Here is a 21982-nt window from a genome sequence, read left to right as displayed (position 1 = left end):
GGGGGGGGGGGCGGGATTGCTGCTATTGGCTGGTCCCTGCACCCCCCGAGCCTCTGCCCATCTTATACACTAATGAGGATGTTTAAACATCAAAGTAAGGAAATACGAGGTTGTCAGTCAAAAAGAACAGCAACAAATGAAGAAGTTGAAAGTCATCCACAAAAAGTCGTGTCTACCCAGCTGATGTGAAAGCAATGCTGCAGCAGCGCTTTAACGTGGCTATGTAGTCGTGGCTCCAGCTCTCCCAGCACTGTAATAAAACCACCCCCCATGAGGGGTGTGGCTACCAGCACCAAGAGTGCAGCTACTAGCACTGTAGCCCTGTCTATACTGACACTTTACAGCGCTGAAACTTGCATTGCTCGGGGGAGGCAGGAGGTTCACATCTGCTTTTAATCCCTCCATTGCATTATCACCTTTTTATCCAGTGCAAGTAGAAAGGCCAGCAACACCAGCATCACCTGCTCTACAGGAACTGGTACCCTCCTCTAAGACAGTGCATGACCCCTCAACATACCCAAGCACTTTTGACCCGATGACATGGAAGTCCATGTTCATTCCCAGACATAGATATCCTCTATGGCAATGTAGTGCATCCCTTCTGTATGTGACTGACAAGAGAAGTTCACTGATGATTTATCAGTTTAAATAGCATATAATCAGAGCAATAAATTCAATGTCTAATTGGATCATTACTTACTCTGAGAGCTGTGTTAGAAGCAGACTAAAACAAAATATCCTAACAGTTATCAGGAAATGAACATCCAATAAGTATGGTACAAAGGCATGTTAGCCGGATGTTAACTATCATATCCATCAATGACATCCGGAACATGATAAAAGCTTGTTCTTAAATAAGGCAAACCCAACCGATCTGAGGCAGTTCGCGATCTATTCTGTTTTGATGCAACCACATTGTTGAGCACTTGCCATTGTACTTTTGTGCAATATTTAGACCTCCAACTACTGTGCTCACGCACCCTTGTGTTCCCTCCCTGATATTACGCTGCCGTTGAGCAGCAAGCAAGCATACGAAACAAAATGTTTAAATTACAGACTTTTGCTGTCGCCTTTCTGATTATCCATCCCACAACACAATAAAATCCAGCTGATGCAGAACTCCACCGGCACTGCCAAACCATGCTGCGGGGCGATTCATTTAGCTCCACAGAAACACCTCCAAAAATCTTGTTTATTGGATTCTCCTGACAATCACAATAATTCCAATGCAAATGTCAAAATGAGAGGGGAAAACAGTAACCTGATTAAAGAAGTGAGTAACAAGGAAGGCTCTCTACATACACTCAGAAGAGGTTACAGTTTACATGAGGCAATTCCTTTCCTTCTCTGCCTCTGCAAGTGGATATAAACTCTTGAAAGTAAGAGGCAGTCATTTAGACGCAGTACAGATCCCCTTGACTTCAGTGGGGGTAGAGTTAGGCCAACGCAGGGCACTCTTGGTGTAGAACTCCTTTGTATTTCTGTTATAGCTTTAGATGGGTTCCATCTGTTTATTAACACCAAAGGTGATCTGTATCTTTCCATACTGGGATTGGCCTGGCTCTCTGAAATCATTTAGGCCTCAATTCAGCAAAGCACCTTAGCACTTGTTCAACTTTGAGGTCTGTGCTTGCTTTTGGCAAGATACAAGCATCTGGTTAAGGGCTTTGCTAAACAGGATGGACAGCAGGCTGTGCTTAAATGCTTTGCTGAATTGGGACCTTACATGGGGTCTGCAAAAGCGTAAGAGAAATAATATGGAGAAGGGCATTGAAGTGTCTTCCTCTCAAAGTGTCTCCATTGATTTTGCTGAATTTGGTCCATCATTTTTAACTGTATTGGAGGGAGAGCACAAGTTTTACCTAGTCCTCATTAACATAAATTGGGTAATTGCCACAGGCATATAGATAGTATTTCATGCCCAAAGTAACCGCCGTTATAGTCAGTGGCCTGGAAAATGTGACTAAGCCAAGTGGAACTGCTTGCTTCTACCCCAGGAAGTAAAAGAACCACACACAACATACCACAGGAGAGCCTGCTGTTCTCTGGGCTATTCTTACATTGGATCATGAGTGATTCAGACTGCCTATTTTTCACATATGTACTTGAATCTTTGCAGCTAACTATGCCTTTTCACTGTTGACACCTCTGTATGATAAACAGTACATATTTAAAGAACATTTGCTGAGAGAACATGAGGTAACAGAGTTGCCAACTTTGTAATATTTAAAAAACAGACACTCCAGCAGGAGTGCTGGAACCTCTTCTTCCCACCCCCTCCAGGTCCCACCCCTGCCATGCCCCTTTCCCCTCCCCGAAGACTGCCACTGCCCTGCCCCTTCCCCCTGAGGCCCGGCTCCTGCCCTGCCCTGCCCCTTCCCCCTGAGGCCACGCCCCTGATTCATTCCTCTTTCCCCCTTTAGTGAGACGGTGTGGCTCCCCTCCAGCCTAGAGGAGGAAGAGCCCGGCCGGAGGCCAGAGTGGGCGGAGCTAAAGAGCTCTGAGCCCGCCCCTCAAAGGGTGAGGCGCCGACCTGGAGCTATAAAGGCCGGCCCTCAGAGCTCAGTCAGGCTCCAGCAGCCGGAGCGAGCAGATGTCCCTCAGGGAGCTCAAGACTGGGAACCTCCTGCAACCCAGGGCAGCCGCCCAGACTGGCCGGAGCCCCCCCGCACCCGCTACCCAGAGGAGCCGCTGGAGCTCCCCTGCGCCTGCTACCCGGAGGAGCTGCCAGAGCTACCCTGGGCCGACTATCCGGAGGAGTTACCGGATCTACCACCGAGCCCCGGCTGTGACAAGCCCATGCACCTGGACTCTGCCGAGGCTGATGTCAGGACCCAGGTAGGCCCCGAGGGGGAGTACGGAAGTGGCCCGGGGGCAGCCGACCCGTCTGGCTGCAGCCTTACCGGAGCCTATGTCGGTGTGTTGTGGCCAGGATCCCCACTGACTGAGCAGCGGATCATTAGCCGCTGCTAGGGCCCCGGGCTGGGATGCAGTGGAGTGGGAGGGCCTGCGTCCCCCTGCCACCCATCCCAGGGTGGCAGGCTCCCCTTCTCCCTGGGCTGAGGAGGGTCTTAACTGTTATCGTTGCTCAGCCCTGCCCAAGGGCCTGAGCTTCCTGACTCCATGTTTGCTGCCCCGCCCTAGGTTAGGGCCAGGCTCATAGCGGTTATTACGGCTCAGCCCTGCCGAAGCACCTGAGCCCCTTGCACCCACAGGACAGGCGATTGCCGCGAGGACTGCCAGGCTATTTCCCGGACCCACTGGTGCGTAGTGAGCTGGTGTGGCTCCCCTCCTCCCCCCGGAAAGGGTAGAGCCCCGGCTGCACTCGTGTACACCCCTCCATTGCTCACTGCTTTTCCTCTCTTCCACTCTCCCCCTCATGTGGGTTGGAAGGGACTTGCCTGCAGAGCCAGGGCTGGGAGATGCAGCCGCCCGATGCAGGTAGGAGGTAACCCTGGCGGAGTAGGGACAGGTGCAAGTGATGACCCAGCGCCTCCCTACACCCACAGTAACTGGACTTCGGGTGTCCGGTCAGTAGATCTGACCGGACATCATCAGGTCCCCCTTTCGATCTACTTTCCAGTCAAAAATCAGACATCTGGCCACCCCAAGGTTACACCATTAAATACTTAAAGTCAGGAAATGCTAAAATCAAGGCTGTACACACAACTGTTGCCCTTTCTCCTTCTGCACATACATTGTGATACAATCTTTAATTAGATTATCACACTAGTCTGCGACCATTACACTATAGCTTATATTTTTTTCTACAAACAGGCCAAATACTAACTAACTAACACATTGCTGCTCAGGTAAATGATTCAGAAAGTATTTCCTGTTTCCATCTGTAGTCCTCAAGGCACTGGGCAAAGGTGAATAAGTATGGAATATCCTCAGTATACAGAGAACATAATTAAGCACATACATTTGAAGCAATTTTTCTTACAGGCACTGTTGTCTAGCAGCTAAGATAAATGTGTCACATCAGAGATCTGAGATCTATTCTTAGTTCTCCCAGAAATGATCTGTGACTGCATTAGCCACTCAGCATTGGATTTCAAAGAGTACTGAAGTTCGGCTGAGGAAGTTTACTGAAAGACTAGTAACTTCAGTGGGAGAATAGTTAGACCATACTGAGTCCCTTTGAAAAATCTCCTCCTAAATCTTTCTTTGACATTGTTACATGATCTGTAAAATGGCAGTCATGATATTTGCCCATTACATGCTATTTGGTGCGAGTCTTCATTAAGTGAGGGCTGTCCACTGCAGATCACTAAGGTCAGACATTTAAAAACATGGAAGCAGAACTTAGGTCTCTCAGGCTTTGCCAGCCCTGTGTACATTCACCTAGGTTAAACAACAGAGCTGAAAGAGGAGAAAAGTCCTAGATCCCCTGCCAAATTCAGAAAGGGATTCTAATCACTTTGCAGTAATTTAGGGAACAATGGTGCTTAGTCTGTAGAGAAGTTGGATGCACGTGCATGCATAATGCCTCCATCCTTAGGTGCACACTGTGTGATTGTCAATGCAGATAATTGCATTAAATCAAAACCAGTTTTGCCAGGTTCATTCAACAGGTTCATAGCTCTTCACTAACCATTCCTTTAGTGAAATATTGCCACATATGCCTAAAAACTCCCAGAATCCCTCACAAGTTATATCAAGAAACAAAAATGAACATGACTGAGTATATTAAGCTTCTGGGGCCTAAAGAGTGGAAATGCATGACTTTTTGTTATAGCTGTATAAGGTTGTTTTTAATCACATATGCACTTGCTAGGTAAGATGTGAATAACCATTTGTAAATTGTAATGGTAACCAAAAGAAAGGAATAAGTAGATAAAACATTATGAAAGGGAAAAAACAACGAAAAGGCACACAAGATGAGACACATTTAACAGCAATTGGTTAAAGAATTGTTTGGGACCCATGCTAAAGTAGAACAAAATGTTCCTTTATATCTGGAAATCTGGGGCTCAGTGGCATTTGTAAGACAAGACATTGACAATAAGTTGATATGACACCATGCTATGCAGGTTAGCTGCAGAAATTGTAATATGGGATTAACAAGGAAGAGTGAGTCTATAAAAGTCCTGCGGGTTATAGGACCAGTGAGTGGGCAGGCCTGGTATGCCAGAACTGGTATGTTAGCCTTTTCTGTTTGAGCTCTTTCATCTCAGAAGTCTAGTCTGTGATTAATAAACCAAATTTAAGCTTAATTAATTAATTAATTCAAAAAGGATGTTGATAAATTGGAGAGGGGTCAGATAAGAGCCATGAGAATGACTGAAAGATTAGAAAACATGTCTTACAGTGATAGACTCAGGGAATTCAATCTATTGAGCCTAACAAGAGAAGGTTAAGCAATAGACTTGATTATGGTTTACAAATGTCTACATGAGGAAGAGATATTTAATAATCGGCTCTTCAGTCTAGCAGAGAAAAGTGAAACACAATCCAATGGCCAGAAATTGAAGGTAGACAAATTCAGAATGGAAATAAGGGGTTAATTTTTAAAGGCAAGAGTAATTAAGCACTGGAATAATTTACCAAGTGTCATGGTGGAGTCTCCATTAGTACCAATTTTTAAATCAAGAAGGATTTTTTTTTCTAAAAATATGCTCTAGGAATTATTTGGAGGAAGTTCTGTGGACTGTGCTACGGGAGGTCAGATGAGACGATCACAATGGTCCATTTTGCCCTTCAAATCTATCACTCTATGAATGTCTCAAAGAATAATCAATCAAAATAACCCATTATTTACAGAGAGGATGATATGATTGTTGGTGATGTCAATTCTGTGCTCTTAAAGACCCAATATAAACTACAAGTAGAAAATATTTATGTCATAAATGCCAATCCTGCAAGTTGTCTGTACATAGCACTCCCACTGAAGTCAATGATAGTTTGCATGAAGTAGCTCTAAAACAGTAATTGTGTTAAAAAAATTGTATGCTAGAGGGACAATTCTCTACTCCCACAAGGAGTAAACAATTACACAAAGCCCTTGATTTGAGAACATTAAGTGGGCCTAGTGCTGACAGGAGTGAATTTATCTTCAGTTCAGATGACTATGAAAATAGTTCCTAGTCAAAATAGATTTGACATTGCATGGGAGGAGGGACAGCTCAGTGGTTTGAGCATTGGCCTGCTAAACCCAGCTTTGTGAGCTCAATCCTTGAGGAGGCCATTTAGGGATCTGGGGCAAAAATCTGTCTGGAGATTGCACTAGATGGTCTCCTGAGGTCCCTTCTAACCCTGATATTCTATGATTGCTTATTTCCTCTGCTGCTTTCCTCTCAACTCCAAATTAACACCTTCTGTTTTGCTCAGCATCAAGTAATAAACAATGGATGCTATAACTCAGGTAATTATAACTAAATAAATATTACAAGCAGGAAAAATGGTTTTCCAAGTCACCTTTACATAAAAATGCTTTGTGATGAAGAAGGAGCTCTTCATCAGGGCCTCTGCACTAGTCTTTTTGTGTCCAAATGATCAGTAACGGTCTTTGCAAATTAAATAAAACAGGATAGCTCCAACCACCCTTTAATGTAAAGATAACAGTGAATCACAGAGGCTAAAGAGACTCAAACTCTCACCTTCATGTTCTATATTACAGTAACCACCAAAGCAGCATCTACTATGTAGGATACAGAGCCACTGTGTTCATCAGTCCCCACATACCTTATGGAGCCCTTGGATGCAAAAGCAGTTTTCATTTTGTAACTCCAACACCCTTTAAAATAAACAGTTCTTTTTCAAAACCACCATCTCACACACAGAGTGATTCAGAGCTGGAGGCCTTCATTTTCCATCTTTTTCCTTTAAATGATCAGGTTTGGAATTCCTTTTCTTTGGGGTGGGAGAGGGGCATGAAAGAGAGGAGATGGAGTGCATGAGTGTTTGGGAGACTTGTCTGCTATTTCCTCTCCCAACCTCCTTTCTTGGGTGGGCAGGAGGGAATAACAAAGCAGCATTCAGCTAAAGAGGTTGACTGTATCACAGGGGTTTGTGCATGGCAAGAAGATAAGTCCTTCATTTGTAAAGGAAAGTAGCTCTTCCTCATGAAAGACTCAATCGCACTGGGAACAGACTGAGGCCATGTCTACATCTAAAATTTTGCAGCGCTGGTTGTTACAGCTGTATTAGTACAGCTGTATAGGGCCAGCGCTGCAGAGTGGCCACACTTACAGCAACCAGCGCTGCAAGTGGTGTTAGATGTGGCCACACTGCAGCGCTGTTGGGCGGCTTCAAGGGAGGTTCGGGGAACGCGAGAGCAAACCGCGGCGAAGCTGGTCTCCTTTCCCGGTTTGCTCTCTCGTTCCCCGAACCCCCGAACAAGCAGGTCTCCTTCCCTGCGGTTTGCAGGGTGGTTCGGCGAACGCGAGAGCAAACCGGGAAAGGAGACCAGCTTCGCCGCGGTTTGCTCTCGCGTTCCCCGAACAAGCAGGTCTCCTTCCCTGCGGTTTGCAGGGTGGTTCCGGGAACGCGAGAGCAAACCGCGGCGAAGCTGGTCTCCTTCCCCGGTTTGCTCTCGCGTTCGCCGAACCCCCCGAGCAAGCAGGTCTCCTTCCCTGCGGTTTGCTGGGTGGCTCCGGGAACGCGAGAGCAAACCGCGGCGAAGCTGGTCTCCTTCCCCGGTTTGCTCTCGCGTTCCCGGAACCACCCAGCAAACCGCAGGGAAGGAGACCTGCTTGCTCGGGGTTCCGGGAACGAGAGAGCAAACCGGGAAAGGAGACCAGCTTCGCCGCGGTTTGCTCTCGCGTTCCCGGAGCCACCCAGCAAACCTCAGGGAAGGAGACCTGCTTGCTCGGGGTTCCGGGAACGAGAGAGCAAACCGGGAAAGGAGACCAGCTTCGCCGCGGTTTGCTCTCGCGTTCCCGGAGCCACCCAGCAAACCGCGGCGAAGCTGGTCTCCTTTCCCGGTTTGCTCTCGCGTTCCCGGAGCCACCCAGCAAACCGCGGCGAAGCTGGTCTCCTTTCCCGGTTTGCTCTCGCGTTCCCGGAGCCACCCAGCAAACCGCAGGGAAGGAGACCTGCTTGCTCGGGGTTCCGGGAACGAGAGAGCAAACCGGGAAAGGAGACCAGCTTGATTACCAGAGGCTTCCTCCTTCCACGGAGGTCAAGAAAAGCGCTGGTAGGTGTCTACATTGGATTACCAGCGCTGGATCACCAGCGCTGGATCCTCTACACCCGAGACAAAACGGGAGTACGGCCAGCGCTGCAAACAGGGAGTTGCAGCGCTGGTGATGCCCTGCAGATGTGTACACCTTCAAAGTTGCAGCGCTGTAACTCCCTCACCAGCGCTGCAACTTTCTGATGTAGACAAGCCCTGACTGAGCAATCACAGAGCCAGATCACCCAGCTTGTTAAGTTGCCATACCTAGACAGAAGCTTAAATCGAAGCAATTGAATTTTTGTAGCACGTAATTACAGCACGTAAACAAAAGAGTAAATTAGTTGAATACACAGAAAAACCTTGCAAGACTTTGAAATTTAATATTAAAAAAGGATGTCCCTGGAAAGTTACCTACAGCACAGCTCTCCACAGTATATTTGCATTAGGCTTCTAAACACTTTTGCTTCTTCCAAAAATAAAGCTATTTTCCTTTCATTTCATAATGGTATCTATTCTTCATTTTTTTTCAATTTATTCCTAGGAAGTGCCCAAACTGGATTTTAAAGTCCAGATTAAGGCCCAATCCTGCCAATCCATTAGGATGGATCTCCGTATCCCTTTTAAGATCAGGACCTAATACAAGACCTATAGACATTTACAATTTAAGGACCAAATCCTCCTTGCCTTATTCACGTAAGTAGTCCCATTGCCTTCTGTAGGACTGCTTGCCTGGTTGTGAGCTGAATTTGGCCCTACATGTTGTAACCCAGTGTTGCGATATGTTAATTTATAGTATATTATTCAACCTCTCGACTTCTGAGTGTTACAGAGTCCCAGGCAAGGTGTGGACACTGGTAAAGAGGACAAAACTGGAATTCAAGTGGAGGTGGGGGGGGGGGGCAGTATTCATTTGTCCCCGGTCAGCAGCTGTTTTCTTTAATAAATGATTCCCAGTTAAGGCTGACTCTAATATCATGACACCGAGCATGCTCTGAAACATGCCATTAGAGATGGATGTGCAGGTTTGCGGTGCCCCATTAAAGGAATCACTCAAACCATCTAGATTTGCCAAAATATCAACATCACGGCTATGCTTATCACAATGACATTTTAGAAGAAATCACATATGTGTCTAGTAGCAGCAACAGAAGTTATTTTCAACATAATTCTGTAATAATGTGATAGCATTGATCATTGCCAGATATCACATTTCCAGTCAGCCTGTCTTGGAACAGCTAGTCAACCCTCTCACATACAGAAGGTTTCCCTGGAATTCCACTGGTATAAGACCAGACCTTAATGGAACTGATAATACAATTATTTTAATAACACTTTCAATTGTAAGCTCCCTAAAGCATATTTAAGAGTATTTTTAAAGTTTTGCCTAGGCATTCAGGTGCAGAAAGCCCATTGGTTTAAACAGCTAAAGCCCATCACAGAAATGCATCCCTTATTTTAAGCTAATAACATATTTATTAAAAATATATATTCATTGAAACTAAAAGAGTACATTATATATAAGTGATGGGTTTTAGCTGGATGGATGGATAGATAGATAGATATTCTGTATCTAGGTTACTAAATTGGCACTTGCATACCAAAGTGATAGGTGCCTTATAAATACCTAGGATAGATTGATAGATGTTAAAATGGGTTGTTTTATTTACATTCTACACCAAAATATTTTATTAACTTTAGAGTCAAACTCAATGGATTAGTTTGTATATTTTGAATGAGCAGAATATTTATAGCTTGATTTTCAAGAAGTCAGGTAGGCAACTCCTGCCAGGTCTCCTAGGGTGGGAAAGATGGAAATAACCACACATGACCAGGGGTGGCTCCAGGCACCAGCATGCCAAGTGTGTGCTTGGGGCGGCAAGCCAGGAGGGGCACTCTGCCGGTCGCCACGAGGGCGGCAGGCAGGTTGCCTTCGGCGGCATGCCTGTGGAGGGTCCGCTGGTCCCTTGGCTTCGGCGGACCTGCCGCAGGTGTGCCGCCGAATCCGCGGGACCGGGGACCTCCCACAGGCAAGCCACTGAAGGCAGCCTGCCTGCCGTGCTTGGGGCAGCAAAATACCTAGAGCCGCCCCTACACATGGCATAGGCTAGTCACATCATTTAGGGTCTGATCCAACAAAATCAATACAAAGATTCCCAGTCAATTCAGTGGCTTGTGGATGACGCCTTTAATGCATTCATATACATGGTGATGGATACAGTCTAAGAACCTGAATAGAGCATAAGAGTCTCATAAGAATTTAATCTTATAGCTGGAGCACTAAAGGGAGAAACATCCAGGTTTATATGTTAAGCCTTCTCCTTTACTTTCTTCCTCTTCTGAATCTGAGCCACAAACCGATTCTCTCTTTTGCATAATTGGATGGGGGATTTTTGGCTAGAATCTTAACCACATGGGTACTATAACACTCAGCAGCGCTATGTACAACACTAAAAAATCAATTATTCTTGTTACCTCTTCATCAGGTCTTTTGTCTTTGTTTAGTGGATTTGGAAGAGATTGGGCCTTTTGTGTTGTTCAGCAGCATGACTGGCTTTCTCTGGCTGGCAGGCAGTACCTGAACACAATGTTATTCTACATAATGCATTCTTTTCACAGGCAGAGCAGGACAGTGGAGTAGCAGAAAGGTTGAAGCATGTTCCTTTAATTTAGTTTTGGTTGATGAAACAGAAAAACCTGCCTGATACTGCAGGAGTGGATTCAGTCCTTAAAGCAACTTGTCTCTTCTGCAATATTACATGATGTTAGGGAAACTCAGAGTTGGATTCAGATTTGAAATAGTTGCAACTAAAAACCTATGCATGTACATGCTTTAACTTTTCCTCATGGAAAGAGTGTGTTAAGAATACCCCATTTTTTATATCAGAGAAGATTTCTGATGCTATTGTTAACAGAAATATACCCACAGTCAGCAACGCAAACCATGTCAGAATATTCCTGTTGGACTCTTGCAGATGCAATCAGGCCAAGTCTCTAGGATTGACAGCTAGGACTATAGCCTGATTCACTGCACTTGAAACTTATTTTTGTAAACTAAATGATTAAGCCTAAAATTGACCTCTTTTGCTCCCTCCCTCACCTGCCAATTAGTTTAGGAAGCAAAAAGTACAGAGAGCAAACGTGCATGAACAGGGGCGGCTCTAGACATTTTGCCGCCCCAAGCATGGCATCATGCCACGGGGGGCGCTCTGCCGCTCGCCGGTCCCACGGCTCCGGTGGACCTCCCGCAGGCGTGCCTGCGGAGGGTCCGCTGGTCCCGCAGCTTTGGTGGAGCCGCGGGAGCAGTGGACCCTCCGCAGGCACGCCTGTGGGAGGTCCACTGAAGCCGCGGGACCAGCAGACCCTCTGCAGGCATGCTGCCGAAGGCACCCTGCCTGCTGCCCTCCCGGCGACCGGCAGAGCACCCCCCGTGGCATACCGCCCCAAGCACGCACTTGGCGTGCTGGGGTCTGGAGCCACCCCTGTGCATGAAGTGCAAGTCAATTCAGATTATTATCCATTGACCACAATAGGGTTTCACGAGTGTATTCAGGGCTGATTTTGGCCTGAAGTCTGTATTTTGGCACGCAGTTGGATGGTTAAGTCCTTGATACTCAACTTCCTTCATGTCTGGTTCACAGAAAATGGAACATTTTCTGTGTTTTTTTTATTGAGTTCTGCAACTTTTTTTTCCAGCAGTTTCAGCTCTTTAATATAGTCCATCTCCTAGGATGATGAAACAGACATGGGGATGAGTGAAGATCTCAAAGAAAAGGGAGCTGAAACACACGGGACTGGACTCTGAGCAACACATACATGCCTGGGCCAAATATCAGCTGGCTTGAGATGATACATCAAACCAAGAGTTTGTACACTATTCCTATTAGCTCTAGTGTTTATAGGGCATTTAGAGAGCTGATAGTGGAAGCAGTGGGTGGATGGATCCCCATACTTGTCACCTACTATCAGGCCACCAGAGGTTCCTCTGCAGCAAAACAAAAATCTTTCTTAGAGCAGACTCATTTATTGGCTTATATATTAACATAGATGTATACCCAGTGGCCGGATACCCACCAAGCATCATCCCACAGCTTAGTCAACTAAGAACAGACAGAAAGGAGATTGATTTCCAGGGAATGCCTACACAGAATCTTCAGGCTTGTAGGAGAAATAGAGAGTGGTTCTCCAGGCAGCAACTTTCTCCAAAAAGCTATCCCTCTCCTTCAACACCTTAATTAGTAATGAAGTGCATCTGTCATCAATCAATCAGGCTCCAGTGGATCTCAGGTTCTCTTTCTCAACTCCTCTGAGTTGAAAGGGGAAATTTTGAGGGTCACTAATGAGCTGGAGGGAGCTCCTATGAGCCCTTGTGAATGGACTTCCACTTTTGGTCTCCAGCTTTCAGTCTCTAGCACTTTCCATTGCAGTTTGCCATGATACAAGCTAAGGCAAACCAACCAATAGCCTTAAAGAGAAAAACACTGCCCAGCTTCATTTTTACAGAAGAAGGCTGTAGGAGAGGGGCAAATCTGTGGGCTCCCCCTTAGCTCTGCCACAACACACACTTTATGGAAAATGAGTCAATTCAGTTTGGGGTGTACTCCAAAAAAATCATCTGGCTGGCCCTTCACAAAACCTTATGGCCAGAGATGAGAGAAATCTTTCCTCATGCCCTGGGAATGGTTGGCTGTGAGAGAGGGTTATAGGCAGAACACAAAGGCTCTCTTTCCTTTTCTCTTTCGCTTCATTATTTCAAACCCAAGAAACTGAACTTGTAACTGCCACTACAGACTGAACTGGGCAGTGATAACTTAAAGCATGAACTGCTCCAGCTTTTGCTAAAAAGGTAGGCTCCATAACCAGGTCTAGAACACACTGACCAATGGGTTATATAATGATAACCAAAATAAGGTACTAAAAGTAGGTTGCATGGTCTTCACTCATTTGGAATAAACAATGGGGAAGATTTTGGAGAAAGACACAGAGGCTAGAAGAGACAAAAATTGTTAAAACTTTTTTGTGTGCTGTTGCATATCACTCAGGGTGAATGAGAACAACCTGTTGGTCTGACTTGGTGGACCTCAAGCTGCAGAAAAGGAAACTGCAACACACTTTTAACACCACACCAAAATTAAAGGTTTTGAAAGATGTCAGGCTCAAAAGTTTGGTAAGACAAGCTATAGTTCTGCTATCTGTCCTCATGTAGAGTAACACTTTGACCTACCTATGGAGAAAGGTACTACTTGATATAAATGAGAATATCACAATCTCCATCATTCATCTGCATCATGCAAACTTTCCAAAATCCCAGCTATCCCTTCTGACCTGACAAATGGAAGGCAAAAAGGAATGCAAAAATGATACCAAAATAAAACCAAAAACAGAAGATGGTTATAGTTAGGTAGGAATCCACACAAATTTCAGTTCCAGAGCCCCAAATCAGACTTTGCTGCCACAGTCCTTCAGGGAGCTCCTAGAAAACATCGCTCAGCAAGGGCAGGTCAGCTGTTCAAAAACAGACATTACCGAGGTTCAATTCCCCCCTTTCTGGCAAGCACCGTTTCTGTTTAATTTTTGTTTTTACTATTTATTTAATTTAATTTCTTAGAAAAGCTAGGTCATAAGCCATCTGATGACTTTGTAAATGCAAAGGGCCAATGTTGTGGAACAGACAATCTAATGACATAGTGTTTAGTGTTCCCTAAAGCAGGAGACAGATGAAGAGAAACGGTGAACCGGCAACCTTAGCATAATTAAGACAAGCCTGAGTGCTTGCCGTAGTGCCATTACATTAATCTCACATCAGTGGCACCTGGCTAAAATTTATGAGATATGTAAAAAAGGCCTTTCTGACTGACCTTGATAAGACAGCGTTATTTATCTTATGAGGGAACATGCAGGGATGTTGGATAGGAAGGGGTAGACGAGAAATGAGCTGGGAAGGAGATGGGAAGCCACTGGACTAAGATCTGCTAACATTTGAAATTTTAAAAGGAACATTCCTCGATCTTGATGATGCTCCATAAAGTACAACTGTACAGTAATTGTGTATGGCCTCTATAATCAATCAATACCCGTGTATTTCTAGAATAAAAGGAGAGTTAATGCAGATATAGGGCTCAAATTTTGAGAACAATCAGCCTTTGGGAAATGGAAATTCTACAGAGGCAGATTCTCAGCCAGTGTGTGTCATAGCCACAGTAACTTCCAGGGGAGCTACGACAATTTATACCAGCCGAGGACCTGCCTTTAAGTGACCAAAGTTCTCCTACTCAAAAGGATCAGTTGATTAAAAATGATCTTATATTGGAACAGTAACATTTACAGTGTAAAATTAAAAAAATGATTTCACTTTCATTTCATGAAGTCTTCTCCAGTGTAATTAAATGTCACAGACAATGCAACTTCAGGAGGAGAACTTTTCCCTTCCATCCAAGGATCTGAAAGCACTTTATAAATATTAATAAATAGGGCAAATCCTGGGAGTCCCTGAGCACCTGAAACTCTCAGTAACTTGAGTGATAGGCACAATCAGTTCTCAGGAGTTGGCCCAAGACCTCTATGCACCTCTCATTAGAGAGCAGTATTATCTCCATTTTACAGATGGGAAAACTAAGACATAGCAACATTAAATGACTTGCCCAAAGTCATAGAGGCTGTTTGTGGCAGACCTGGGAATTGATCCAAAGCAGATTTCAAGTTCTGTGTTTTGCCTGCTAGACCATATCTCCCTTCATCTTACAAAACATTACTATGCTCTACAAAAAAATAATTGGGAACAAAACATCAATCTCATGTGCCCTAGCAGAATTGGAACCAATGACACAAACAGAAGCCCTGGAAGCTCTGAGCAGTCCGCGACCAGTTTTGCTGGTATAACTTCTGCCACGTCAGCTATATTGGTCCCAAAGCACACTCTTCACACTGCTGACTGACAAGGCTATGCGGCAAAAGCCTGTTGTAGACACTTGGCCTGAGATGGCCAATGCCTCCTCTGCAGATAGTGCCCTATAAAAACCCTTAAAGAAAACAGCAGCCCAGCCCAGGGCTGCCCGGGGGCGGGGGGGACGGCGGCAAGTGGGGCAATTTGCCCCAGGCCCCGGGTCCCGTGAGAGTTTTTCATGGGCCCTGGAGCAGGGTCCTTCACTTGCTCCGGGGGCCCCAGAACACTCTCGTGGGGCCCAGGCCCCCGGAGCTTCTTCTGCTCCAAGGACCCCCCGCTGCCGAAGCGGGACACACCGCCAAAGTGCCGGGTCTTTGGCAGTAATTCAGCAGTGGGGGGCCCCTGCCGCAGGTCTTCGGGGGACTTTGGCAGCAGGTCCCGGAGCAGAAAGACCCTCCCCCCGCTGCCGAATTACCACTGAAGCGGGGGCCCCCTGCCGCCGAAGACCCCAGGCCCCTTGAATCCTCTGGGCAGCCCTGGCCCAGCCAAGCCTACACTTAACCCCAACTGCTAGCTAGCTAGCTAGATATCAGTGGCACAAAGTGCTGCAATTGAAGAGAATGGAATGATCTGGTTTTCCCAGCACAGAGGCTTGTGTATTGCAGCTGTTTTTTCAGGTGCCTTTTTATTATTAAAATGTTCCTAAGTACGATAAGGCAAAGACCAGCGGACTGGCAGGATTTTCAAAAGAAAAGCTCCCCCTAGTGTCCCCTTTATCACATACATAGCTTTAAAAAAAACCCAACCTTCTGTGTTTACCTTGTGAAATGGCATCAAGAAATAAATGTTACCACAGTTTCTCCAGGCAAATGTGATGAGACATATATTGAGATTTGGTTCTTTCATGCTCTCTCTAGGGCAGTTAGGAATTCATTTAAAATGTATGTATACACACACACACACACTCACTCACTCTATTTGGTGGCATTCCAGACTTGAAATCTGCCTCTCTTTTAGAATCATAAGATAAGTGGACCTCTGGGAGCTAAAAAATGTGTGGACAGTAGTACGTTTTCCCTCTCTCCCTCTCTGTCCACATGTTAACAGATCTTCTGTGTCAATGCAAACAGCAGCCTCCATAAAGTAGTGTTTTAAAAGACAGGCTCCTAAGGCCAAATATTGCAAACATAGTATTCTTTCTTTGGTGGTTAAGCCTTCATATTTCAAGCTGGGCTCTTTAAAGAAAGCCTTACTGACTAGGTGTTCATAAATAATAAACAAGTAAGAAATATAACAAGGTGTAGGAGTTGCTCTTCAGTTTCAGTGTGAAGCGCTTAGGAGATGTTGCACTGTATGCATTTTTTCACTGTGTCATCATATAGAACCATGCTCTACAGCAAATATAATTTCAGGATAGCAAGACCTTTAATTGATAATACCTACACACACAAAAATCTGAGTGCTATACCTCAGGTTTATAGATGTTATTAAATTCCTCTTAGAAACAAACATTTTAAAATGGTGGGCTTTAAAAAAAAAAAAAAAAACAAACCCCTCAAATCACCAATATTTTGTTTCATGATTTTCCCCACAGAAAAAAAAAACAAACCTGTTTGGGGTTACTAACAATCTATTGCTATTAAAATGCCTCCATGCATGTTGGATTGCCTGTTTATATTCCAGAGGCAGGTCTAAGTGCAACAAAGAACTAATTTGTCTGAGGCTCAGATAGAAGTGGAGTAGGGTAAAGGATGTGAGATTTTTAGAATCCTTTAGTAAATCAGGGGCTTGGCAACAGTCACCAGGGAGGCTGCAATATATGCGAGGGCCTTTGCCAAATGTATGCTGTACTACTAGCATTATCCGTTTTTATAATCTAGTATCACTATAGTGAAAGATTTATCAGATCTATCAGTTCCCCTTCTGTTAGGACTCTCTTCTTTCTTACTGTGCTTTTTCCTGTTGGAATTTCAGTGACCTGGGTGATGCTGGTAACCCCCATACCTTAGACATTTCCTCCCATCTCCTATACCTTCCCTACAGTCAACTGACACAGAGATCTTCTGCACATCTAGCTAATCAAAGACCAGGCCTTGACCTGCAGAATGCCACCGAGCTGCCTTTCAACATACAAGCTTGCCTCTCTTCCTCTTCCACACCCCCCAGGAGAGAGCAGTGTCTTTCTGTTTTTATTGTTGATGCTGAAATGCAGATCTTTCATTTTTAAATTAAACTGAAATCAAATGAACATGAAAGAATGTTTTCTGTACAGATCATTTCCATGAAACAACTCTACTCCAATCCAGCAAAGGATAAGAAACAACCCCTTATCCATACATTTTCAAATGCTTAATTGGGGAAAAGTGTCAAGGTTTTCTCTCGCTCTTGTGTGTGTGTAATACACTCTGTGAAAATTAAAAGGGAAGCATAATTTTGAGCCCTGAGGTAGCATTATTCCAGCAGCACAAGCAGAATGCAATATATTTCACTTAACTAACATTTCCAAAATGCATGAGTACACAAATATATTGCAAACACTTTTTAATTTAAAAACAAACACCTCCTTTGGGATCCCAAATCATTATGGGGACAAATGGCAAGCCCTGATGCTTATGTCATGCTTGAATATAAAGGTTTGGTGTGGAAAAATTTTACTAGGACGTGGAAGGAAAATAAGCTGTTCCATAGCTGCTTTTGCAAACTTGGGACAGCAATAACTACCACTGTTGATGCTCCCCACTAATTTAAGGGTTGGGAGGGAGAATGGCATATGAATTTGATAGTTACATATCCTCCATCACCAGCCAACTCCCAACCAACACACACACACACCCCTCTCCAGGAACCTATGCTAAGTGTGTGCAGCCACTGGGGTGGCATCTGGAATCCTGCTTTCCTAACCTCACACAGCAAAGTTCTGCTACAGACCCTAAACAGGAGAGAAGCAATGTTGCCCATAATTGAAATCAGCACAAATTCTATAGTTTTAAGCAAGAGAGACTCCTTATGAACTAAACACTGATATATACTGCTATTAAGTCGGTGGAAGTTTTACCTGAGCAAGCAATGCTGGATTTGATCCTATATTTTTACAAAATTACAATTACAATTACACTTTCAAAAGTACTCAAGCATTGTCAGGACTCTGTTCCCACTGAATTCACTGGTTGACCTTCAATGAGAGCGGAGTTAAGCACACACTGAGTGGTTTTGAAAAGCCCACTCTGAAAGATTAACACAAGAACATAAGAACGGCCATACTGGGTCAGACCTACGGTTCATCTAGCTCAATATCCTGTCTTCTGACAGTGGCCAATGCCAGGTGCTTCCAGGGAATGAACAGTACAGGCAATCATTGAGTGCTCCATCACTTGTTGTCCTCTCCCAAGTTCTGGCAACAGAAGCTAGGAACATCCAGAGAATGGAGTCGCATCCCTGACTATCTTGGCTAATAGCCATTGATGGACCTATCCTCCATGAACTTATTCTTTTTTTAACCCTATTATAATTTTGGCCTTCACAACATCCCCTGGCAAGGAGTTCCACAGGTTGTCTATGCGTTATGTGAAGAAGTTCTTCCTTTTGTTTATTTAAACTTGCTACCTATTAACTTTATTGGGTGTCTCCCTAGTTCCTGTGTTATGAGGAGGAGTAAATAACACTTTCCTATTCACTTTCTCCACACTGTTCACAATTTTATAGACTTCTATCATATCCCCCCTTAGTTGTCTCTTTTCCAAACTGACAAGTCCCAGCCTTTTAATTTCTCCTTATACAGAAGCTGTCCCGTACCCCTAATCATTTTTTATGGTCTTCACTGTACCTTTTCCTATTCAAATATATCTTTTGAGATGGGGTGACCAGAACTGCAATAATCACAATAATCAAGGTGTGATTTATATAGTAGCATTATGATATTTTGCTTTACTATCTATCCCTTTCTTGATGGTTCTTAACAGTCTATTAGCTTTTTGAGTATTATTGCACACCGAGGGGATGTTTTCAGAGATCTAACTACAATGACTCCAAGATCTCTTTCTTGAGTAGTAAAAGCTAATTTAGCACCCATCACCTTATATGTATAGTTGGGATTATGTTTTCCAATGTGTGTTACTTTGCAATTATCAACATTGAATTTCATCTGCATTTTATTGACTAGTCACCCAGTTTTGTGAGATCCCTTTGTAACTCTTTGCAGTCTGCTTTGGACTTCAGTATCTTGAGTAGTTTTGTAGCATCTGCAAATTTTGTCACCTCACTGTGTACTCCTTTTTCCCAGATCATTTAGGAATATGTTGAACAGCATTGCTCCCAGTACAGGTCCTTGGACGACATCACTAAATACCTCTCTCCATTCTGAAAACTGACCATTTATTTCTCCTCTTTGTTTTGCCGTCTTTTAACCAGTTACTGATCCATGAGAGGATCTTCCCTCTTATCCCATGACTGATTATTTTGCTTAAGAGACTTTGCAGAGAGAAAAAATAACCTGCCTTACCAAGTCCTGATTTCATGACTCTGTGAATCCCTCAGAGTTGAGATAATCTGTCACTTAAACCAACATGGCTCCTAATACTGAACTCAATTCTTGTGAGGAAAGTGAAGGGAGGAACTAATTATTACACATTTACCCTAAAGATGCATTTGCAGTTTTTCAATCCATACAACATTCTGACAATGGATTTGGGATCTTAAAGAGTTTTGCAAAAATTTTGTTAAAAAAATAAATCGCAAACAAAAATCCTATCAACTTTTGCAGTCAGAACATCATTATGCAATAGCACCTGGCAAAGCTCAGAGTAGTCCGTTTTCTCCAGGATGGTTCAATAATCCAAATGGAAACTAGCCAACAATTGTAACAGCTGAAAAGCTTTAGCCCCACTTGAAATAGGTTCTAGTAAATGCAAGGTTATGACAGAGTTATGTCATTGTGCTGTATTTGGTTGGTGAAAAAAGCCAGAATTTCTTAAACGTAGGAATGAGGAAGTATTTAGAGATGAGATCAATATCATGCAGACCAAACAAGCTGTCGCTGTGCCCCAACAGTTGGCATTTTAATGGTCCTTACTCCTATGGCATTGATGATTTTTCATGTTTCACTACTATCTCTGATTAATATCTCTAATTTTAATGTCAAGAGAGGTTTAGTGATTTTTCCTGGTTTTTAGCCACATTAAAATCAATGGCAAAACTTCAAATGAGTTCAGTGGTGCCAGTACTGGAATCTCATAGCAAAAGGAAATTGCATTCTTATCTCATTCAAACAGATCCTAATTCATGCTATCAGATACTGCTCCCTCCATCTCTCTGACAATTACAACCTTTTACTGCATGTGGTGGCTATGCTGAAGACAGTAATAACAGCAAGGACAACACAATGAATTACATGACAGGCAAATCAAGCTGTATGTTTTAATTTTATACAGTCTGTCCTTGTGCTGATTGCATCATTTTCATTTAATCACATTCAGCTGGGGTATGGTCTACCAGTATCTTCCTTGTATAGGTGCGTCCCTAAGAACAGTCCACATCCAAATTCTCTCTAGTTCTTTGGCACTCCTTTTTTAGAAGTCCTCCTATTGACCGTTTAATTTTTGAGACTGAAGGCTGAGAAGCAGCAAATGGAAACATTATAGGTGCCGTGAAAACTGTATCAAAGAAAGACACTGTGAATAGCAAATTACCACAAAGGGGAACTATTTAAGAGTTTATCAAAGTTGCTACTCAACTTTCTTTAATCAACAAGTTACGATAAGACTTAGTCCTTCTCATGGGAAAGGTTCCATCAGACTTTCAGATTTAAATAACCTTGTTTATAGCTCCTTTTTTATCATTGCACAAAGACTCCTATTTTCTTTCTTGCCCTCCATCTCTCTTTATTGGTGCTGTTTACTCCCAAGTCTGTTTCTGAACTCTGTCTAATTAGCTCTTGATAGATCTGCTGCCCTGTTTCCACAAACATTTAATTCTGCCGTCAGTCTCATTTATATTACAGCATGTTACATTGTCTTTTACTAGCCTAATTTTGTTTGAGTGAATGTAAATCCCATTAAACAGTCACTATGCACCTATTAGACTGTGGAATATAAACTCAAAAACCCTCCTTATTTACAAGGGTGAACATAAGTCCCAATTCATAAAAGATTTCTGAGGAACTGCAATTTGTGGTTTCTGCCAAACTATATGAAATTCTTACAGATTGCAAAACTCTTACCGTGGAAGTTTCTTGAAGGTAGTATTGTTGCATTGTCCAGAACTCGATGTGTTGCACAACCCAGCACAACGTTTTTCTCATTCTAATGAGGCCGGAGGGAGTGGTCATTAATTAGAACAATGATTTAAACTTGGCATTCTGAGTATTCTACATTTTGTACATTGTGTTAGTTCACTTTGCAAGGAGAGTTTAGTGTTCCAATTTTTTAAATCAACTTTGGGGGAAAAATTGCATTTTTCTCCTAACTTAAACCATCAACCACAACACTATGAAAAAATCAAAATTCTGCATGTAACTCATGGAGGTGGGCAATAGGGGCTTGGAGTTTCACCTGAAATGAACTTTTTCTCAAAACTAAATCCTTCATAGCCATGTCTCTCAATAATTAAGCTGGCTGCCCATCAACTCTAGCTGAGTGATTGCTGGCTGAGAAGACGCTGCCTAATCTATAAACACAGGGCACCCTTCAGAATATTCTATGCAGAACTAACCAGAAATGGCCATCAGTATATTTTCCTTCACAGCAAAGCAGTCTGGGACTATGCCTTGTATTATAGTGTAATGTTCTCTCTTCCTCAGTTTGTAACAACCATACAACTCTCTGGATGTGAGCCAGATCCTCAGCTGGTGTAAATCAGCGTGGCTCAATTCACTTTACCAGAGCAACACCAATTTGCATCAGCTAATGATCTGCCCCTGCATGGACATGCACTAACTCCAGTGTCCACATGAACATAGTGGCATGATCTTAACTTGAGGAGAAGTG

The 21982-nt window shown here is 43.7% G+C and overlaps 1 protein-coding gene and 1 long non-coding RNA gene across 8 annotated transcripts in view; one reads left to right on the top strand and one right to left on the bottom strand.

Moving 5' to 3' along the window:
• LOC127030183 (uncharacterized) overlaps positions 1–7663 on the top strand; it is a 28712-nt gene extending 21049 nt beyond the window's left edge. For both annotated transcript variants that reach the window (XR_007768327.1, XR_007768326.1), the window contains exon 3: positions 7568–7663. This is a non-coding gene — a long non-coding RNA (uncharacterized LOC127030183). The remainder of the gene's footprint in view (positions 1–7567) is intronic.
• ERBB4 (erb-b2 receptor tyrosine kinase 4) overlaps positions 1–21982 on the bottom strand; it is a 1018488-nt gene that overhangs the window by 746696 nt on the left and 249810 nt on the right. The window lies entirely within an intron of this gene.

Source organism: Gopherus flavomarginatus, chromosome 10, assembly GCF_025201925.1.
Source record: "Gopherus flavomarginatus isolate rGopFla2 chromosome 10, rGopFla2.mat.asm, whole genome shotgun sequence".
NCBI lineage: Eukaryota > Metazoa > Chordata > Testudines > Testudinidae > Gopherus > Gopherus flavomarginatus.
This window is presented reverse-complemented; position numbering and strand designations above follow the sequence as displayed.